Here is a 22,492-nt window from a genome sequence, read left to right as displayed (position 1 = left end):
CGAGTTCCACACTAAATGTATATATAGGGATCTGACCTGCGCATAAATATTGCCAGCTTTCATCCTCCAATATATTATCATTTATGTCATGAGGTTCTAAGAGTTTGTGCTTAACAATGTATAACCCTGTGATGTTACTTTTTATCATTCATTTGATGTTTCTCTTTGGTTGGTTTCGAGCCTGAAATGGTGTTTTTATGGAGATATCCTTATTAGTCACACAGCAGTCATGAACAAGAGGTGGACGTGATCCAGCTGTAGAATTGGGGGATTTACTAGCAGTAAGGGTCACAAGGATTAGCAGCAAAAACTTCTCTCCACCATGTTTTAACCTTGACATTCAGTGAGTGCAAATGAGAGTGATGTGTCACCTTTTTTGTCAGAATTCTATCTCTCCCAAACCTCGGGCTGAAATAACTTTTTTTTTTTTGTATCAATTTGTTCTGCCACAAATTGAACTAATCTGATTGTAATTTTTATTTGCTTTGTAGATGGTGGTTGCACTTCTTAATCATTTTTTAGTAAAAAGTCATTAGCTGAAAATGAGATTTTGGCTAAGGAATTAGCAAAGAATCTGCTTTATTCCATCACTGAGAAAACATGTTTTTGGTGTCTCTCACACCTGTAAGTGTATTTTTTAAGTCCTCATTTTTCTCTAATTATGTCTTGTTTGTGGGGTAAATTCTCCAGGCTTCATTGGAAGAAAAATCATTGTCTTTTTATCCTCCCTGTGGGGAATTCATTCCACTTGTTTACTGATATGTGTGGCAGCCTGAATCAAATGATTCCTAATTAGCATATATGAAATAATCATCGGTCTATCTGGAGTCATAATTAATGCATTAGGAAGAATTTACCGAGTGTCAAGGAGAAAGACATTAGCATAAACGAGCTTATTTTAGATGGGCTGCAATTGAGACACTGCTCTCCTGTAAGATTGTTTACCAAAATTAAGCAATAATATCAATTTACCAAGAGCCATTAGCGTGTGTGGTCTGAGCTATTAACTTCAGCCCTGCTCTGAGCACCTTGAGAGCTGCAAGATGTTGTTGGCATCCTCAGGAAGTTGCAGCAGCAGCGAGAGTGTGGGGATGAGGAGTGGAGAGGCTTTCTGCAAGATGCTCTTGGACCTGCAGGAAAGCAGATGCTGCAGAATCTTATCTCTTTATTGACTAAAGCATGTCCCTCCGGAGAGCACAAGCTGTAGATAAGAGTGGGGCAATGATTATCCTCACACAGAGGTGTTTAAATAACTCTAATTTCTGTATTGATGCTCTGCAGCAAACTGCAATGCAAACTTCAATTGTTTTCATACGTTTTTTTCTCAGTCAGTCACAAGGCACCTGTTAGCCTGAGAGTAGATTTTAATTTTCAGGCGACTTGGAAGGTTGAGGAATAAATACTGTGCCCAGGGATGAGGTGAGATTCAGAAGATTGAAAAACAGGCCATATCTCCTAGTATTCAGGCTATAGAACATATATCTAACATGTTTTAATGTAGTCATCCTTGTATTTAATGTTGAAAAGACGTGACTACAAACAGAGCCTGGCATTGGGTCTACTGAACAGGTGAGTCTGGCCTGATTGCAAACATGAGGAACTGACTGAAACTGGTTAATCCTGACAGATCTGACTCCAGTGAGAGTCACTCTAGTCAAGTGTCAAGTCAGTAGAAGTGGATTCCAGTATGGCACTCACTTCAAGGAATGGTGATCCACTGCAGAATGATAAAATTACAGTAACCCAACAAGTTAATGTAAGATCTTTTAAGAACAATCATAACCCCTCATTAATCCACACAGGGAAAACAACACTCTGGTTGGTATCTCCTTCCTTGTCCCCAGCTTCTCTACCTCTTTCCTTTTGTATTTCCTGTGAGACAAATTCTGCTACCTGCTTTAAATCTTTGCAGCAAATTTTGCTTCAAATTCTTTTCTGCTGACTTGTAAAGGGAAACACCACATTACCAGAATATTGACAAGGTTACTGATGGTAACAAGCACAGAACATACCTACCATATATACATAGATACATATATATATATAGCATAGTCTTTTTGGAGCTCAATTGGAATATATAAGTGTTTTGTTGGTCATAATACAGGTGTCTCATTAAGTGCCATGCAAGATGACTGCTAAGGTGGGAAATGCCTCTTTTGGTTGATGAAGTCTGTGCTGTTCTCATCAGAACACCCAGAATATTGATTCATGGTGACTTTTAGACAGTGAATTGAAAAGCAGCATTACTGGGGGGGAACCAAGAAAAGAACAAGACAGTCTGGATAATGCACTGTAGTTCAGATGAATGCAGCCATTCAGATTATTGAACAAATCAGTACAAAGTGTAAGAAAAAAACAACAGGTAGGGAAACTGTCAGAATCACAGTACTGGTGAAGAAAACCTATTTAAGCTAACTTGCTGCTGCCTCTATTGCCTTCATAGACATAATATATTTAGCAACACCAGCCTTCCATGACCTTTTTTCTAATCAAGTTGTGATCCTTTGTACTGGGGGAAGTGATTGTGATATTCCATTTAGCTTGTGCCCCTCGAGGAGGAGATACCATATCCACCAGCATGTCAGGAGCTCCATTTCCAGAATTGCATGCAAGCCACTGGAACAAGTGCTGCTAAAAAACTCATCCACAGTGCTGGCATTTTGGCCCAGTGATAAATGTTGTAGCAAAATAGGACTATTTCCTTCAGAAAGGTCAAAGCCAAGGGAATAAATTAGCATAGCTCCTGCTCATGGAATAAAGTTGGGGAGTTGGAATAAAGATTTGTCTTCATTTTTCTTTTTGGCCTTGTGAATAAAAGGATTTTTTTTTTTTTTTGCTTCCACAAAGTAAACTAAAAAGGAAGAATGGAAAGAAATCCTTAGGCTTTATATCCTGTCTGTCGCTGTAAATGTTAAGTCATAGAAACATCATGGGCTATTTTCCTTCATGTAAGTTGGTCTTAGTCCTCTTCTGCAACAAGGCAAACACATTTGTTCATTTTCAGCAGCTACTCAAGCTGCTTCCTTAAAATATCTTTAAGAGATTAATGGATATAGAAGAAGGCTTAGAGAGTCTTAACTACCTAAATAGTAGTGGCCCTTAAAAGAGATGAATTTGTCTTTCTTCTCCCATGTCTTCTTCTCATCTTAGCCAAACATCTCTTTTCTGCCATTGTTCTCTCTTCTGATGCTATGCTGGTACTGTGACGAGGGGAGCTCTTCTGCCTCTGCCACTAAAAAGGTTGGAATTCATCCTCTGGTTTTGCTCACCTGCAAGTTTTGTGAGCTCTAAGTAACTCCCAAGTTATGAATTTTCAGGCACAGTCTTCCTGACAGGTTGATACAACTGAGCTCCAAGTCGTTGGCACAGGAATCAAGATGTGCCCTTGAACATTTCTGTTTCACACTGACTTTCTTTTTAATTGTTGCTTTCAGATACTGCTATTGTTGGGCATTTTCTTAGTAACATTTCCTTCCTTTAATGTGTCCTGAAGCATTATTCTGAGAATCTTTGCTGCCAGTTGCTAGGATGACAGGTGTGGAGAATTATCCTCAGAAAATTTAAGACTTGTACCAAAAAAAAAAAAAAATTAAGCATTTTATTCCAAGTTGTGAAGACGTCACGCCTCGCTTGTGGGAGACTGCTAGGGATTCTCTGAGTGAGATTTTCCTGTTCCAAGAGGAGCTTTAATAGATCTTGACATTACTGCTGTTCTGCATTCAGAACGAAACCCTTGAACTTCTGTGTTCCCCTCCTCTCGGTGGCGAGAACATCGCTTTGGTAATTCTGCTCACTCTTCATCTCTGCTCTCTCCTCGCCTCAGCTGAGCACAAGATGTCACACAAAGGGCAGCAAACTTCCAGGAGAGAACTAGGTCAGGGTTTTATTTAGTGTGTGCATGGAAGAAATGGTGAAGGAAGGATTCTTGGTGAGGTGAGTGAGGAAGCAGCCATACAGGCAGCCACAAGGCTTCCTCTATCAGACACAAAACAAGGAAATTCCTTTCCAAACAGTGGCTGAATTTTTGAATTTTTAAAATTTTTTAACCACGAGTTCCACCTGTTTGCAGCTTTTGGCCCAGGTGGTGCTATCTCTCCCAGTGATGTCAGTACTTCTGCTAATCTGACCTCAAACCCCAGCATCCTCATTTGGTTTCGCATTTGCTAGGTTATTGCAATTTAAGGATGAAAATGCTTTTTATAATGTAATTCATAAAGCAGCTTATGGTCTTGCATAATCAAAGTGGTTAAACAGAAACAGCTCACTGCACTTTGAAATGCATATTAAGCTGATGAAAAATTATTGTATCACAGAATGTCAAGGGGTTGGAATGGGCCTTAAAGATCAGATTTTAAGTAAAATGAATTGATTCTGCATGTACTGGGTTCCTGGTTCACAACTGCTTTTAGTTTTCTCCATGGGATCCTGCACTTCCAGGCTGTTCTTTAAAATAAATTCTGCTCTGATTGGACTGAGATACCTTATTTTTAACTGAGACCTAACCACATAGGCAAGTGTTGTGAGAAAATTCACACAATTGATCAGAGCTTCCCCCAGCCCATCAAATCCACTTCTGTCCAGCTAGAAAGACAGAGTAGACCCAAAAGCTTTGCTGCTGTGAGTAATTGTTCTGGTTCTGGCCAGGACAGGACTAATTTTTGCAGTAACCAGGAAGGGGCATGGTTAGCACCCAGAGGTTATCCTATGCCTCTTCATGCCATTGGGAGGATATTTTCAGTGTATAGTGCAGCATTAAGTAACACAAATAGCTGTGTGATTAATCACTTCAAGTCATTATTTTCCCTTCTGGTGGTATGAAACTGGACAAACCCACTGCCCCAGGGCTCTCTGTGAGGCTCTCCAGCCTGCTCAGCAGCTATCAATTGTATGTTCACATCTGTGGATTATTCCCAATCCAGTTTTTACAGGCAGCTGCTTGCTTTAGTCTTTTTGGAGACAGGAAGATCCACAGAGCAGCTGTGTTATTAAATCCTGACTAGTGGGATTCTGAACACACAGATTTTTTTTCTTTCATTTTTTAATTAAGCACATTTTCATGGAAATGGGAGGGTTTGTTCTTGGAAAACAAAAAAAGTGGTGTATTCCTCCTCTTCACCCCAGCAGTGTGTTGTGACAAACCATGAAAATTATTATTCTTCTGTCCCACTCCCACTTAATGGACTGCAATTCTTAAGCATATGAGGGATGTGAACTTCCAGCAGAACTGAGTGGATATTGCCAATAAAACCCTGCCCTGATCTCAGTGGCTGTGCATGTGTCACCTCCCCCCCATCAGGGATTTTCAAGCACTGAGATTGCAGTAATTTCTGCTTACAAAGTGGCATGTTGATGTGTTTATTACTCTGCAGAGGAGTTCAGGGCTATTTCTCATCTCTTTTTGCAGGGCTCATCACCACCTCAATAGCTACAGGCACACGAAGCTGCTCTAACACCCAAGGAAGTTGATGCCTGGAGAAACAAACTTTCTCTCTTCCTAATTCTTCCAGCAGTCACAGTATTTCAGACCTTAATCTGAGGGTTGTGTGAATTTCTGTTCCATACTAAGCATTTTTAACGTTTAGCTTCAAGCAGTGATGTTTTAGTTGTAGTCTTTGGGAAATAGCTCAGTTGTACTCCCAGCTACCTGAGAGCTTCAAGTGTTCTCACAAAGGTGACAGAGAAGATCCTAATCCTAAAAAACAATGAGGTGAGGAGAAGGGAGAGCCCAGGCTGCTCACAAGGCACCCACCTGGATGGTGATGTGACCTGCTCTGCCCTGCTCATGGTCAGGATGAGAAGAGCCAAGGTCTGCCAGAGAGAAATCAGGACAGAAAGCTGCTCAGCCCATCACATTTTAGACAAAACCTCATGCTGTGGCTTTCACTGGGGTTTTACTGGAGCTGGAATTGCTGGTAAAAGGAGAATCACAGAATGGGAAGTGAAGTTGTTAGCGTGGATAACACACAATCACAAAGGTTGTGTGCAGGTGCTTTTATTGGAGCTCGGAATACAGGGGTGAGATTCACCCAAATCTGACTTCCACTGAGCTAAGCAAATACATTTTATACTCTTCCCTTACATAACAGTGCTATGATCATATGTTAATCATCAACTTAATATTGTTCCATTGTTTTCCCCCAATCATGACTTTAAGCCCCACTCTTCCCCCAGTATTTCTGATTTATTTCACAGGTGCTAATCCACATGATTTAGCTGAACCAATTCCTGATATTTTCTAAACAATCTTTGTGTTCATGTCACCCTGAGCTCATACATGCAGTTCTTACCTACCCCCGTTCCCAAAGCCTATTTTTAACCATCCCGATTTTAGAAACATTTTAACCCTATGTTAACGAAGTAAGGCACACAAGTGAGACACACATTCTCCCAAACTGATTTTATAGCTAGATGTTCAAACAGGAGCGATCTGCAAAGTGCCAGAAGATCATTACATTCACAGATTGTTGAGAGCATCCTGGGTTTAGCATCCTTCCCAACACACCCTTCCCGAGTAAACAGCACAGAACTGATTTTGTGGCTCCAGAAAGCTCCAGGGAAGAGGCAGCACTGGCAGGACTTGCAGCAGAGTGTTGCAGGGTGATGTGAGCCTCAGGGCTGTGCCAGTGAAGCCATAAGCAGGATAAAATAATTTCAATGTTAACTGATGGGATGGGACCCTTTAAAAGCAGTGTATCCCATCTCAAGGCTGGTGGAAGCGAAGGGTTTCTTAATTTTCACCTGTTGTGATTACACATTGCCATTTGATCATTTACAGAAACGGTAAAATTATTGCACTCGGTTAAAAAAGCTGAAAAATCCCCCCAAAATAAGAGGGAACTAATATTTGGATGATTTTGTAAGCCAAATTAAATAATTTACTTACAAATATATACATGAGCATCCAAAGGGGCCACGAGGATGGTGCAGGGTCTGGAGGGGAAGCCTTACGAGGAGAGGCCGAGCTCACTTGTTGATTCTTTGTAAAGAAATTATTGATCTAATCTGAGCAGACATCAACGTTATCTAAGCCAAATCCAAGTTTAGAAAGTTAGAAATTTTCCTCCAAGGAATTCCTGTATTTTGTAGTTTTAAATGAAGTATTGTTACGCTGTCCTCTTACTTATCTTACTTATAGAATTAATATGTAGTCATCCAAAATGTAAACATTACTCTCCTATCCTTCTGTGCTTTGGAAAGAATGGAAAAGATCCTTCCTTTTCATTCTTTTTTTCAGAAGGTTCTCTAAATCCAGGGAGTGAGAGAAAGAGGATGTGAATGCTCTCCTTGATTTTGTCACTTCTGCAGAAGTTTACTCCATGTTATGCCTCAGTTTTAACATTATGGAGGGAATTCAGTGCTTTTGTACTTCCTACTGCAGATAGTTGATTAATATTTACTATCAACTTTTGATTCTTAAGTACAAGGCTGGATTCAGAGAAAAAAATATTAGCTCTTTACAATTATTATTTCCATGCCAAAACTCTACAAAGAAGCATTGCAAAGCCAAACACAGTATTGTTGGCCCAGCTTTAGTTAGTGCATACAACTGTACAGAAAAAAATTGTACTTCTTGTTCTTCCTACTACAGAACTCATGATAAATATTTCAAATGGCAGTGGTGTAATTATCTTTGATTAGTGACTGTGCTAACTTTAAAATAAAAAAAAAAAATTAAAAAAAAATTTAAAAAGTAAAGCAGATGTTGATTAGCAAGCACTGATGTAGTGCTTTCATGCACAGCTATAATTCTGCTCATGAATATACATTAATCTTCTGCATGGGTTGATGTTATCTACAATCAAAAGACACTAACCAATGCTGTTTCATTCTAGAAATGTTCATGTAAATCCTGAACTGCCTTTTGAGCTTTGCTCTTCAAAAAAAAAAAAATTTTTTTTTTTTTTTTTTGCCATGACCAAAATATTTTGAAATAAACTCTTATGGAGAAGGTAGAAACCAGAGTGACATTAGAGAGAGATGAGAATGCAAGAGAATTTTTGCACACTGTTATAATTGTGTCCACAACTTTCCCCTTTTCTTTCATTGTTACCCCAGTCTTTTTCCCACAGGTATGGTGCCTGAATGCTTAACAGGAAAAAAACCTCCTAGAGTAGTCTAGGGAGGGAAGGAAAAAGTGACCTGCAGGTGAAAAGGTGCAAAAATAAAGTGCTTGGTATAGGATTTATATAATGTTATATCACTTAGATGTATCACTTATATCATGATGTATCTCTTGTTATCAGCATCTGAACTAATTGTGTAGATTTCTTTTATATTCTGAGGAAAGAAAAAGCTGCTTGCAGAGGATGATTCACCTCTCCTTGGAGTGAATGTGTAAATACCAGCAGATGAGCTGTGCCCCAGAAATGCTCATTTCTCTCTACCAGCTCTAATGCCAGTTTACTTGGCTAGCAAAAATGGGAATGGCTAAAAGTGGGGATACCCAAAATAAAATTAATCTCATTACTGGGGTCTTCTCCAGCTCCAACACTATCACTGTGGCTGTAGTAAAGTTAAAAAACAGCAGTGGAAAGCTGCAATTAAAATCAGCAGGCCTCCCATAAAACCCTGAGTGACAACAGCTTCTGGAGAACATCTGCTCTGCTGCACTTTCTCAGCTGTTCCAAAGAGCACAAGTCTTTATCCTGCACCAGGCTATGTCACAGTTGATTGAGCCTGCCAGAGCTCTCTAATAATTTTATGAAATATCAGTTTTCTTGTGCAATTTGTTAGGGCAATCCAAATGCTTGGATGTCATTGGAAAGGTGCTGCTTTGCTTTTTTGGTTTTTTTTTCTTTTCTTTCTCTCCTCCATACCCTCACAGAAGGCAAGAACAAGAACTCACTGAAAAAGCAATCTGGGAAGAGTACAGTCAGCAGATTAAGGCCTGTTCTGAGTTTTCATTTCCCCTCATTATCCTGACTGATCTCTGGCAGGGCAAGGCAGACATGTGGGTTGTATTTCCAACTCCAATCTTTCCCAACAGCCGTGCAGCAGAACTCCAAGATGGCAATTGGCTGCAGCACTGCACCACTTCAACACGTCTGTGAGCTGCAGGAATTACTCCCCTGGGTTTTCTAAAACATATCTCAAAAGTTTCTCACATACATTCTGTGTTTTCCTGCAGAGCTGAACCTGACAAAACGCTCTGCTGGCAGTGAGGATGCTTGCAGGGCTCAGGATTTGGGTAGGGACAGAGGAACTGGGCTCCTGTTTCCTCTGAAGAACAGTGCAGAATGGTATATTATTATTTATATAAATAATAGTAATTATTTATATCCCCATTGCAAATGGTATTTACTTTTCACAGTATATTGCTTCGCCACACCATTCAGCTCCAGCAAGTTGTTATACACAAAAAAAATTTATCATTTCCATCACTCCAACTGCCTAATCTCTTCACATGGGTGTTCCTTGTGTCTATCAAATAGAAGTGCAAAATGTCACATTTTTTGCTTCCCCAAAAGGCACTGTAAGTAATTCTCACTGAAAGCAGAGGGAGGGGGAAATTTTCTGTACTTCAGAACATTTCAAAGCAAGTTCTGCTGGCTGTTTTGTGACAGCCCAGCTTTAAAGGCATTCACAAGAAAAGTTATTTCCTTCACTGGCAGGATTTGGTGTCATGGTTTTCAATGGACTCAGTGTTTTGCCCTTGCAAAAAGGGCAGAAAGGGAAAAGGAAAGAAAGAAAATTGTTTTGTACTTGTCTTTGAAAAAGACTAGACCAAGAAAAGAATGAAGAACTGATAGAATTGGGAAGCACAGTGGCTCAGGATTGCTGGCTGTGCATGTTTAATCCGTCAAGATAAGGCCAGGAAACACTTGGTTCTGATTTTCCTTTCAAAAAATTTCACATCTATTTGATAACTCTGAATGCAGTAGTAAGACTCCTATTTTAACCGAATATGAGATGCATTTCAGGTCTTATTCACAATTCTGGCTTGGCAGCTCAGGCCTGTCACTCCTAAAAGATTGAACAAATGTGCAGGAACGATTAATTCCCAAGAATAAAAGCTCATGATGGAAAAAACCCAAGCCAGCAGGTCTGCAGGATGCTTGAGCCTTGCCCAGCACACTAGGTTTTCTTTCAACTAAACAAAATTACATTTTTTTCCTTCCCAGGTGACATTCAGGACACAGCTTTTCAAGGTCAAAAAGCTGCTAAAACTCATCCAGCCATTCTCTTTTTAAAGCATTCTAGGAGAAGGGAGGGAGCAAAGGGAAGCTGTTGCCTTTGTGATGTTCTCAGTTTGTTAAACTTGATTCACCATCGTATTTTCCCCCTTTTTAGACTTCTTTATTCTCCCCAGGCTTCCAATTTGAGTCAGTGACTGAAGGCAGCAAAATGCTGGTTTCACAGCACTGACAAGAGAGCTTAGTTCAGTAAATTTGTCATTAAAATCATCCAAACTTGGGGCTTGAACCCAGTCTGTGTGAGAATCTCGAACTTTCTGAGATTATCATGCTGTGGGATGGACAGGTTTTCTCAAATCCATTGCATTACACATGTAAGAAGAGTGAGGTACAGGTGCTTTGTTAGAATTACACTTTCTGGGAATGTACTCCTCATCTGATTCATATGGACAGTGTGTTTCCTCTGCCTGCAAAACAGAGTTGTGTCCATGCAGCTGATTTGATTTCTAACTATCTTGTAAAACCAAGCAGTACTTTTCTTCCTCTTTCTCATTAACTGAACCTGATATATAATTGTTGATATTTCCTACATGGTGGCTACATGCCTGTAATGCTGGAGTTACAACACTAGCTCAGCTGGATTTAACGCAACACTTCACAGTCACTGCCTTTCATTTTTTCAGCAGGAACACAATGGAAAAAAAACAGAAGAAAAAAGAGATTTTCCCCCATTTGGCATTATAAAGCCTGATATGCACATTGACAGAGAGCTCTGCAAAGCCTGAACCTTTGACATCACTTCTGCAGGTGCAGAGGACTTTTGGACTCAAGAAAACAGAGTCTTTCCATTCCAAAATTCTCCACTGTGCAGATCAGGTTTATCCCCTGGGGCTCCACAGGAACCCTTGCTCTTTTCCATGCCAGGACCTGCTCCGAATTGTGTGTCCTCTGGAAAACAGGAACAGAGAATCAGGTTGGAAAACACATCTAAGATCATCAAGTCCAACCATTAACCCACCACCACCGAGGTTCAGCACTAAACCATGTCCCCAAGTGCCACATCCATGCATTTCTGAACACTCCCAGGCATGGTGATTCCATCTGGTCACTCTTCCAAGAATTCCAGGAGGATATTTTTCCTACTAACCAATCTAAACCTTTCTTGGCACCACTTGAGGCCATTTCTCCTCATCCTGCCACTTGTTACTTGGAAGAAGAGATCAACTCCCATCGGTTTATAATTGTCAAGTTTTCTCACATAACAATTTGTGCAAAAAAAAAAAAAAAAGGGATAAAAATATGAAAGCAAAGGTTGCATTTTAAAATGTATCAGTTAATCATGTGTTCAGTGTTAGACCAAGAGTATGCATATGAATTTGTAACTTGTAACATTGAACAGAGCCTGGTTAATGAGTCAGAGGCAAAATTCAGAACATAATTGCACTTGCAAAACAAATGTGCTATTATTTGCTGTTCATTTAGAGCAGCCCTTCCTGAATAAACAAGTAGAATATTTACACATTCAAGTCTCTGTGTCTAATTGTGTTTGTGCATGTAGTTACATATTGCAATTACTGTTCATTGACGCTCTGCATGCATTTTTTAAAATCCAACTTCATCAATTCATACCTAGTTTTATTGCCTCACAGATATGGCTGAGGCTTGTGTGTGTGTGCATAGATTTATTTTATTTTTTTTCCCACAGAATTACTTTTAACTAGAGGTGTCACAGTCAGACCTACCAGTTACATACTGGATTGTCTTCTGGAAAGGACCATAAGGTGAATGAATAAGCCAAGAGAAAATTCAAACTGACCATTGCACAAGGAAGCAAAAGAAAGAATTTTCACATGGGAAACAAGATATAGACTGAACCTTGAAGTTTGAGATGGATCTTAGTAGTAGTTGGGGTTTTTCCTTGACTAATGGCAATTCTTCCAATGACCCTGAGTCCTTCTACACAAACCCATATGCTCAGGCCTTTCATGGGGGAGTAAAAAAAAGCACCATTTTCCCCTTTAAAAGGCAGATATTTTTCGACTGCCCCATAAAGGAGTTGAAAGCAGTATGTAACTAATCCTCATCCTAAAAACTAGCCTTTTTACCCCAAATGAATAGCATTGGATTTAGATTTTAAAATGCTTAGCACTTCAGAGCTACAGTTAAGGACTGTACAGAATGATATCTGGAGGAAAAATATAAAATAAGAATTAAAATACTACCTCATAGGGTATAGTAAGGCACAGCACTCTTTAAAATGGCTTTAGTCAGGACACATTAAACTGTGGAAAATACGCTTTAATTCCACTCTTTAAAATGCAGTTAAGTCCATAAATTACAGGTAAAGGAGGGAATAACTGATTTGAAATCTGAAAGACTGCAAAGTTTCCAGCAACCAGAACAGGACATGGAATTCTTAGCTAATAATAAAGCCATTTATTTCATTACATTTCATTTCATTAAAATGTGAAAAGTGCAGACTCTGGACAGGCCAACCGAATAAATGAAAAGTCTTTATGCCAAGTTGTAGTAGATGAAAGTGATGTCACCACAAATCTTCAAGCTTCTTTTATCTTCCTACGTAAGGCTATCATAATATACATCTAAGTACCCAAAAACTGTTAGTGTTTGTGGACTCTTTTGAAAATTATCAGTCCTTGGTGACAGATCTACATGAATAAAAACCTGGATCTCTGTTCACAGTGTTTGTAGGGTTAAAGAAGGAAAATTTCAAGGGAAAAGAGCTCATTTCTTACCACCTATCACTTCCCCTTTTGTGACTGAAAAAAATTAATTTGGGCTTGGAAATCTTCATTCAGTTGTGTTTTGCTGCTGCAAAGACCTATTTTTTTTCTAGCTTTTTAAAAACTTTAAAAAAACAAAACAGAAAACCAAAAAAACCAAAGCAAAACTTCTTTTTCCCTGAGCATGAGCATGCCTGAGCATGCCAATAGGGCTATTTGGATTACTATGTGAAAACTCCCTGATCTTTTCCCAGAATCAAGTTGTAAATAATACTGAGAAAGACAATCAGCAGAGCTAGCTAGGGGCAGAGTTTCTGTGACATGGTTTGTGGTACTAGGGTGAAACCAGCCAGCATTACAGAATTACTGAAAAAACCACTAGCAAATAACTTCTTTGAGCCCTTTCCACCAGGATATGTGCAATCTATGTGTATTCACACAGATTTCTAACTGTGTGAATAGATTTCTAATATAACTTTTCTAAACCACCTGCTACCATAATATTGGAGCAAATGTTACAGTGCTTACCAAAACATATGATACATGAAATACATTTCAGAAATGCATCTCACTACACAGGGTTCCAAATCCTATTATGGAATCATTTTAAATGAGTCTAGAAATTCAGAAGAAAGAACCACCTTACCAGCATTCAGCAACAGAGATCTCAGTCACTAGAGAAACAACCCTTTGGCTAATATTTCTCTAACCATAGAAGGCACAAAGCTCAATAGACTCTTTATTTAAATGGCTAAATCCAAAATATAGATTCCCAAAAGCCTTCTCAGTGACTGGTTAAGCCTGCAGATGTACACTGTTCACTAACTGGGATGCCTCAGTAGTTGTCCACTGAGCTAACACAAAAGCCTTCTCTTGGTGAGCAGCATGGTGTTTAATCTCCAGCAGGATTCAGAAATGGAATTTTTCCTTCCCCGTAATACCTGCAGAGACTGATCAAATGAATACACTCAGAACACAAAGCCGGGTGGGATTTCGTGCTGAACACAGGGGAAAGGAAGGAGAAACGTGTTGTGCATTTCCCTCATTTTTTTTGCTTAGAACCTGGTGTTTAGAGGTTCCACCCAGAGGATGAGAAACTGAGCTTCAAATCCTCCCATTGTTTGTTTGAAGCAGGAGTTTGTTTCCAGGAGCATGTGCTTCTACAGGCTGAGATAAAATTCTTACCACTTCTGCTATCAAAGCCTTCCTGCAGTCCTTTGCTTCTCAGGAGGTGAAACTTAAGCCCATCTCCTTAGGATTCCCCCCAAGAGTTTAGATAATTGAGACTGCAAACTTCCCTGGGTTAATACAGTTTTAACATTTGTATCAAGATGATGGTGAGGACAATGGCAGGGCACTCAGGGTTAGGTGTGGTGAAGCTGTGCCCAGCTGTCTTACATGAATCAAGGCACTGAGATGATTGCTTCAGTCCTCCCTCACTAAAAATCCAACTGGTGTCTCAAAACCTTTTACTTGCACTACAGTTTGTAGTGGGAAATACAGAAAGATGCTTCCAATACAAATTAGAGGCTGGACAGGAGCCAACAAAATACAAAATAAAAGTGCTTAGGACATAGTGGTGAACACATCTATTAATTTTGTATCTTGATGATTGTGAGAACTGGGATGTCTTCAGTCATTTCCTCTAAAAAGATGGAACTATCACAGTTGCCTAAGAAAAACAGATTTTCTTCTGTTTAAGATGGAGAATGCAGTCAGCCCTGGCATGGCCACTTCTGCTGAGCTCTGGGTTTGGAGCATCCTCAGAGAATTCAGGACCATGAGGACACATCCCAGTCTCTTCTTGTCTGTAATCTGCACTGCTGGCAAGGCTGGGGATTTATAGCCTCGATAGGAAGGCTGCCTAGGATGGACAGAAATTGCACTGGTGGGGTTTTGTGATAGACAATTCCACTGGAAATGGAATTGCAAGACATGCTAAAACCCAGGAATGGAAAATCACATCTGGTTACCAGCATCACTGTCTGAGCTCAAGCCAGACTGCTACAGATGAGAGGCTTTGTCTCTAACTACCCATCACCTCACCGTCTCAAAGGAAATCTTTGGGTGGAGAAATAAAGACAGAAATAATAATAGACTGGGTTGCTCTGGTCTTAATATGTCAAGAAAGTAAGATTGTCAAGGGTGTTTACACAGAAGAGTTTCTCTTGCTGAAATATTGTCAGGGCAAATTGCATCATTAGCAAGTAATTAACAGTGGGATATTGACAGTTCAGGAAGTGTAAGTACTGTGTAACCCTTACCTCTCATTTTGTAAGGCTGCCTTTGGCAGGCAGAGTCAGCTAGAAGTTAATACTGTGCATGGGCAATGAAAAGGAAAAAAATACACAAACAGGGCAATCCCATTGTGTTTTTTTATGACAGCTCATTCTGTGTATTTAAAAGGTCCTGAAAGAGGAGCTCCTTTAGAGAAGAAAGTGTATCAATGTGCATAGAGACTGATTCTGCTATACAACAATTTTCTTGGTATAAAGGAGCAGAGATCTACTTGGACTGGTGCTTTGAAGTTGATTCTTTTAGCAATCATAATCCCAGAAAGAAAATGAACATTATTTTGAATCTCAACATAGTGAGATATCACACATTTCTTTTTTTTTTTTTAATGATAGAAAAAGCAAGGATAATGTATCACAATATCCCCTTTGATCCTTTTTCATTATATTTTTTTCCTCACTAGTGGCGGAAAAATCATATATTTTATGATATATTGGGCACATGAGTAGAGAGAGCCAGGAATGTAAGGGGGAAACTGGAAGGGGACTGGTGCTCTCAAACATCATTTAAACACTCTGTACTTTATCTGGTCCTCATCAAACCCACCACATTACAACCTAAAATCAACTTTGGTCTTCTCAAAGAATTCGTAGCATCAGAAGAGGAAATTTTTCCCAGTTTGTGTCTACATTCCTCACCAGCAAACAGCTGGATGGCTTGCACTGTGCAGGGTAAGAAATGCACCCAAGCTGAAACTGAGAACAATGCTTGCTTGCATTTATAATGGTGAGGTGGAACAGATGGTGACAACTGAGTTGACTGCGAAAAGTCCATTGAAATAATCGAAGTTGTCAAGCTATTCCTGTACAGAAAGCAGTGTATGCAGCACTGGAACAAATTGAAAGTAGCCTTCACGTTATTGAATCAGCTGGAATTGCCTCCCATGGTGAGTTATGCTGGCCTGACAGCGTTCTGCAGAGTGAAAGCTGTTTCATTTTGGTAGCTATGAATGCTCCAAAGCCAGGGAAAAACTCTCACAAGTTAACAAAAAAATCCATAACCACTCTACTCTCATTTCTTGCAGAGAAACTTCTGGGCAGATATCTAATGAGATTAACAGGATTAGCAAGAATGTCATGTCTTCAGTTTTAAGCCCAAGGACTGTTCTTATCAATAGGCTCCAGATCTGCAAGGTAAGGCAGGAAAGCAGATCAAAACAAGTCCATCAAAACCACTGTTTTCCACTTTTGTTAATGCAATGTGCTTACACTCAGCATCTCAAAATTAGGTCCTGAGTGGCTTTCTGCAGGCAAGCTGTGCAGGATGAGAACAGGCTGCTGGGGTTTTGTGGGGCACATTAAACTTGCAGCTCCTCCAGCAGCACAGGAGGCACTGCTGGCTGCACACCTCTGTGCTAGGGACCTCAACTCTGCTATGCACAGCAAGAAGGGCATTTGCCAGACCAGTGTGAATGACAAAATCCTGAATTGCACTGAGCAGAGACAGCTGAGAGAGCTCTTACTGATCCTAAAGACAGCCTGCAGTTTAAACCCTACCCAGGGAGCTAAGGAGGGCTTTGAGATAGGAGTTACTGGGAGGTGACTTGCTGCTGATGTACTGAAGCAGCTGTTTTCATGATAAACTTCCATGTGCATGTTCTTTCCCTGAGGTGAAGTTGGTGAATGCAAGGTAGCTCACTGCTTTTCCATGCCATTATGATCAGGGATATGAACATTTCATTTTTCTGTATCCCACAGCAGCTGTTTCTGTGCCATTTTACTGTCTCAGAGTTCTCTCCTGAGCACAGCTGGGTGTGTCAGTGGCTCCTCAGAAATGAGGGAGGAGTGGAGGAGCCAGCCAGTGTTACTCCTGCACCCCCATGGCACAATACTGACCTTTTGACATCCCTCCCTTCCCTGGGCAGGAGCAGAGATTGGAACCAGGTGGTCCAGTATTAAAAGGGAATGTCCCAGCCGTGACTTTACACATAATTTTGAGCAGAGGTCCTTTGGAGCATCTCCTTTAAAAATTACTCTATTGAATATTAAACCAAGTAGTCACTGGAAGCTCACAGCAACTTCCAGAGCCAGTGAAGCAACTTCTGTTTTCACCTGCAGGTTGGTTGGGAACAGATTTTAAAAAATCTCATTAAAAATATTTATTTAATCTCTCTTTAACTAGGAACTGTGCATCTCTTCCTTGCATGTTGAACTGAGAATCTAAAAGGTGAAAAGAAGGGATGAGTTGGAGATTGCTCCATTAGAGCTTTTCTTTCCTGTATTTCTAAGGGAGTGCTGAATATGAGCAAAAGTACACCAAGGTTTTAATTAAGGTGGAAAACCTCTCCCAAATTACTGATTAAAAGGAATGAACAAGTATGTTGGCATATTCAGCTATTTTTTAATCACAGATAATTAATCCTTCATAAATGGCTAGCAAAGCCTAACATTACTCTGTAAATAATGTATAGCATATTCTTAAGGAACTGCAAGGACATATATAAATATTGCATGCTTCACTCATTTAGCCTATTAAATTGCATTTAGCAGTGGTCAAAAGCTGAAACACATAGCATTTTACATATTTTTTTTAAATAATACAATGAATCTAATATTATTCCCCTTGGCTCCTTTGACTCCAAGTTAAATGGAAGCAGGAGCAAGCCTTAGGTAAGCAGTCAATTGTTTAGCACTGTGTGCTTAGAAAATAGTGAAATTCCTTCCAATTCATAGTTTTTCTGTCTAGTCATGGAATGAAGATTACCTGTCAACAACAATGAAGATTACCTCATCTGAGCCCAAGCAGTCATAAAGGAAAACATTCCTATATTTTGCATATGTCTGTGTGTGTGCATGGGGGGTGTGTGTAAATAAAATTACCTTCAGCAGCTTTTATAATCTTGAATATGGAAATGGCTGTGCTGTCCAACAGATAAGGTAAAATGCTCTTATCAAATTCCCACGCAGAGGTTTTGATCAGGTTGTCTCTCAGGAATAAGCACACTTCTTTGGCCACTGGATTTAGCAAACACAGGGAAAACAGCAGTTTGCTAGCCTCTAGACATTCCAAGACTGCATAAAGAAAAGGAAGCTTAACTTATCACCATAATTGCAGTTTCTTGGCATAAGGAAAGCACTGTGAAATGTAACACCAGAGCTTGTTATGAGGACTTTCTTCATTTAGGAGAAAACCCTACTGACGAGAGTGATTTGTTGTAAATGCCTTTTTGTCATCTGAAGAGCTCTCCTGTAGACATTTCAGACATAGGTTCCCCTGAAAAACCCACCAAGCTGTGTTTTTTAAAGGCAAGAACAAGAAACAAGACTTGCTTTCAGGCACCTTTGTGTTTTGGTGCTTTTGCACTCAAAACTCTGTGTGTAACAACAGGGGAAGAATGTTAATAGAAAATAAAAACAGAAATTAAATAGAAACAAAATCGTGTCTAAAACTGAATAAATGCAAAGCCTGGGTCTCTTCAATCCCAGCAGCCAAAGTAAGGACAGAGGAAGACAAACCCTCAATTATTCATAGATATAAATCAGCAGCAAGCAGTTATTGCCTTTGGTTGCAAGGATTCAGTTGGCATTGAGGAATTAAACCAGATGTCTTTTTCAGAAAGAAACTCTATAACTTTGACAAGACATTAGCACCTATCCCCAATTATGTCCTTATTGCATCCAAGCTGTCATCATCCAGGAGAACATTTGTACAAGAGCTGTGATCAAATGAAATACAGTGAGTTATGGTTCTGTGGAAAGTGGGTCCCTGTACACACATACCTCCTCTCTGCTATGGTTTCATCATTATTTCATTTCAGTGAGATTCAACAAGGCACCATTTTAGAAGAAAATTCCATTTGTCCCTGATGTGGAGGTCTGATTCAATTTTCCTTTCTCTTGTAAAGTGGATAAATGTAAAGAGGCCAATGATTCAGACTTCTCGGAGGAACATCTAAGTATCTTTAAATTGCCACTAAGAGTATTCCATAAACACATGAAGGGAAAGGAAAACAAACAAAAACTCTCCTCCGCTTATTGAGAGTGATAACAAAAGAAATTAGGTTCAGTTAGTAATTTAAATTCTGCAGTATGTTTCTTTCCAAAGTACTTGCAGGAGGTTTGCATTTCTTCACATCTTGGAGTAGTTTATCTACTCTTATCTAAGCTTTTGTTTTCACTCCCTGTTTCCTCTATATCCAATTGTACTGTGCTTTGACACTCCTTTTCAAACAAAAACATAAAACATTGGATTAATGTTTTAGATTAAGTGTTCAGCTTCTCTGTTCTCCTGTCTGTTGTGAGTTAAAACTTAATTTGGAATGCAAAATTAAATAGAAGGCTTAATTATTAATTATTAATTCTTCACAGAATCAACCTTCCTTCTTCCAAAACCTGCTCTGCAAAGCCCAGCAAGGCAAGTCTGCCACGTGATAGGAGCAAGATGCTGCCAAAGGCAGGACTCATTTAGGACTCTGGTGATGACAGATCTACACCCTTTTTGTCGAGCTTATAGGTTAAGTTATTGCTTTTCAGAACAGGTGAATCACCTCCCAGAATCAAAAAGCTTGCATATTTGCAGGCAGGTAAGGTTTACACGCTCAATCCAAAATGATAAGATTATAAACAAGTGCTTTATAAAGCCTGTATGTACGAAACTGTTGGAAAATCAATCTTGGCTTGACAGCTAGATCATTTGGCACAATGATTTTTCTTCAGATCCTGCTTAGGACCATGAGATCCACAGCCCCAGCCAGCCAGAGCAGATATCCAAGGACCTTCAGAGCATCTGATGCCTTGTGTCATGCTGAACGAAATGGAAAATTGCTGCTGCTAAACCAGAGATCTATAATTCTGTCTGGAGTGTTTAGATTGACTAATGAAAGGGATGACAGGTTGGTTAAATGACACCCAAAATAGGCCAGGTATGTCAGAGGGATGTTATCCCTGATTCTAATGGAATTCTTGTGGACTTCTTCATGGAAGTTTAATTAATACCCCTGGTAAGCACAGGGCCTGGCAAGGGTCACTTGAAATATTTACTTCTGTTAGCAGCTAGATTGCAAGGGATGCACACTCAATACAATCTTGCCTGAACCATTTCAGGAAAATGTCATTTGGGCTTTGGGGATGGACTGCTGCCTCATTAAGGTCAGTGGAAAGGGAAGGCTTGGTTCTCCTAGACACTGAAGCAAAACAATGCACATTTTCACCCTCCAGTCCAACACAGCAGATCTTTAAATGATAAGAATGTTGACACCACTGTATCCAACAAGGGTCTTCCTGAAATCTGATTAGTAAACTCTTCCCAAAAAAACCCAACAAAACAACCAAGAAATTAGGACCACGTCAATAAACAAGATCAAAACCTACTCGAAGTGATAAAAATCTCCAAATGGAATTTGGAAAACTGCTGGGTTGCAAGAGATGGTGCAATGTAACAAACACTTGAGGATCCCAGTTCATTTCTGGCTGTGACACTTGGGTGACTACCAGACAAATTCAGATCAGGGAATACCACAGCACAGCAATAGCACAGACCTGCCCTGGAAGGCTGTATGCCCAGAAATCAAACACAGTAGCCCATATTCCTTCTGCCTCAAGACACTTTCTGGTACCTTGGGGAGAATCAGCCCAAGGATTGGTTCTTCCTGTGCAGAACAACTTCTGCTCAAAAAGCTTGTTTCTACTCAATGCCCTGGCACAACAAAGGGAAAGAAGATGGTTTTTTAAAATTTAATTTAATTTAATTTTCCTTTTGGAGCACATCCTTTAAAGAAATAACTGAGCACTCAAGAAAGCAACACTTTGGATTTAAAATATAACTCTGGAGGGGGGAAAAAAGCAACAAATTAAATCCTCCTCTTCTCTAGCAGAGAATGCTGCTTTGGCTTAGTGAGCATCCTTTATCATATTCTGCTGCAGTGCTCAGCCATGCCAAATATTTATTCAAAGGGAATTCCTTTTGATTTTCCTTTTATTCTGTACCTCATACACTGTCCCAATACAGTAATCACTATCTAAATGATTATTCAGCTGCATAGTGCCACCATTATTTAATTGTACATCCAACCTTGCTGCAATCCTTGCAACCACATTGCTTAGTTCAAAAGTCCATGTTCAGCCACTGCATGGAAATAAAAAGCTTTAACCTTGGGATAGAAACAGCAGAGGAAAAACCTTATGTTAAAGATTTAAATGTTTTTTAAAAGGGTGAAGAGAAGGGGGAGGAGCAAATGATGTGGTTATTAGAAACCCCCTTCAATCTATATTAATGCTGAATGAACCAATACTGTAAGATGCTGATAGATATGCAAACCAAGCAAAAAGTTTAGAATCTTTTATTTGAGATCTTTTCTAACTTGTGTAGGAGAGGCTATTTCTATTATATATGTATATTTTATATTTATTTAGTATATATTGGGTCTTAATTGGGTATTTATTTATTGGACATTTCTGATGGTTTTAAATGTGTATTTCATAAAATTATCATCTATTAAAAAGGATATATTGCTCCTGACAACATTTTCATTGTGAGTCAACAGCATATACTGATGGAAAATCCATCTGAATCTCCGAAGCTGTTTACTCTCCCAACAGAGGATCATTTACTTTTGAAAAAGGAATATTTACAGAGTAGAAGAAATCACCTTTGGTGCCACTCAGATTACAGGCTGGACAAAACTGAGTTTGTGTGATGTGTGTGCAAAAAGCTTGCAGAACACAGAACAATATTTTGCTTACATGATTCTGTTTCTCTTGCCCAGTTTGTTTCAGTGATTTAGCTGGATGGAAGACTGAGAAGCAAAACAGTGGTGATGACAGAGTGAATGAAACCTACACATCCCAGAAATTTGCCCAGGAAAAAGATTAAATCAGTGATGTACCCATTTTTCTGAATGTTGAGCAACTCACTTGAGACAGCAGTTTCAACTGGGTCTCCTTCCCCTCTGCTTCAATGAGCCACAGTATTTGTGAAAGCTCTTCTGGAACTCAGCACACCTGCAGCACTGGGCTGGGAAAATGCACTTCATGTATTTTATATAATAAAATATATAGTGATCTAGTGAAGGTCTCATTGAGCTCCACCAGATAGACAGGGCTGAAATGTCTTCATTACAGCCAGAAATGAAGTGCAGCCACACCCAGCCCCTCTGATGGCTAAGGACCAGCTGGGACACAACAGGGTTTATTTGCTCTCACGTTTCCATGCCCTTCATGCAGCAGAAAAACTGCTGAAGGACAGTGCAGAGTGCAGGGTGCACCCCAGCACCAGAGCAAACCACGAATCCAGAGGGGATTTGCACTTCATTACAGGAAGATTGCCTCTGCAGTGGTCTGGTCTCATTTCTCCACCCCAACTCCTACCTCTCTTTCCAAACAA

Source organism: Lichenostomus cassidix, chromosome 5 (genome assembly GCF_008360975.1).
Source record: "Lichenostomus cassidix isolate B80296 chromosome 5, HeHo_3.0, whole genome shotgun sequence".
Taxonomy (NCBI): Eukaryota; Metazoa; Chordata; class Aves; order Passeriformes; family Meliphagidae; genus Lichenostomus; species Lichenostomus cassidix.
The sequence above is the reverse complement of the archived record's forward strand: the minus strand, read 5'-3'. Positions refer to the sequence as shown.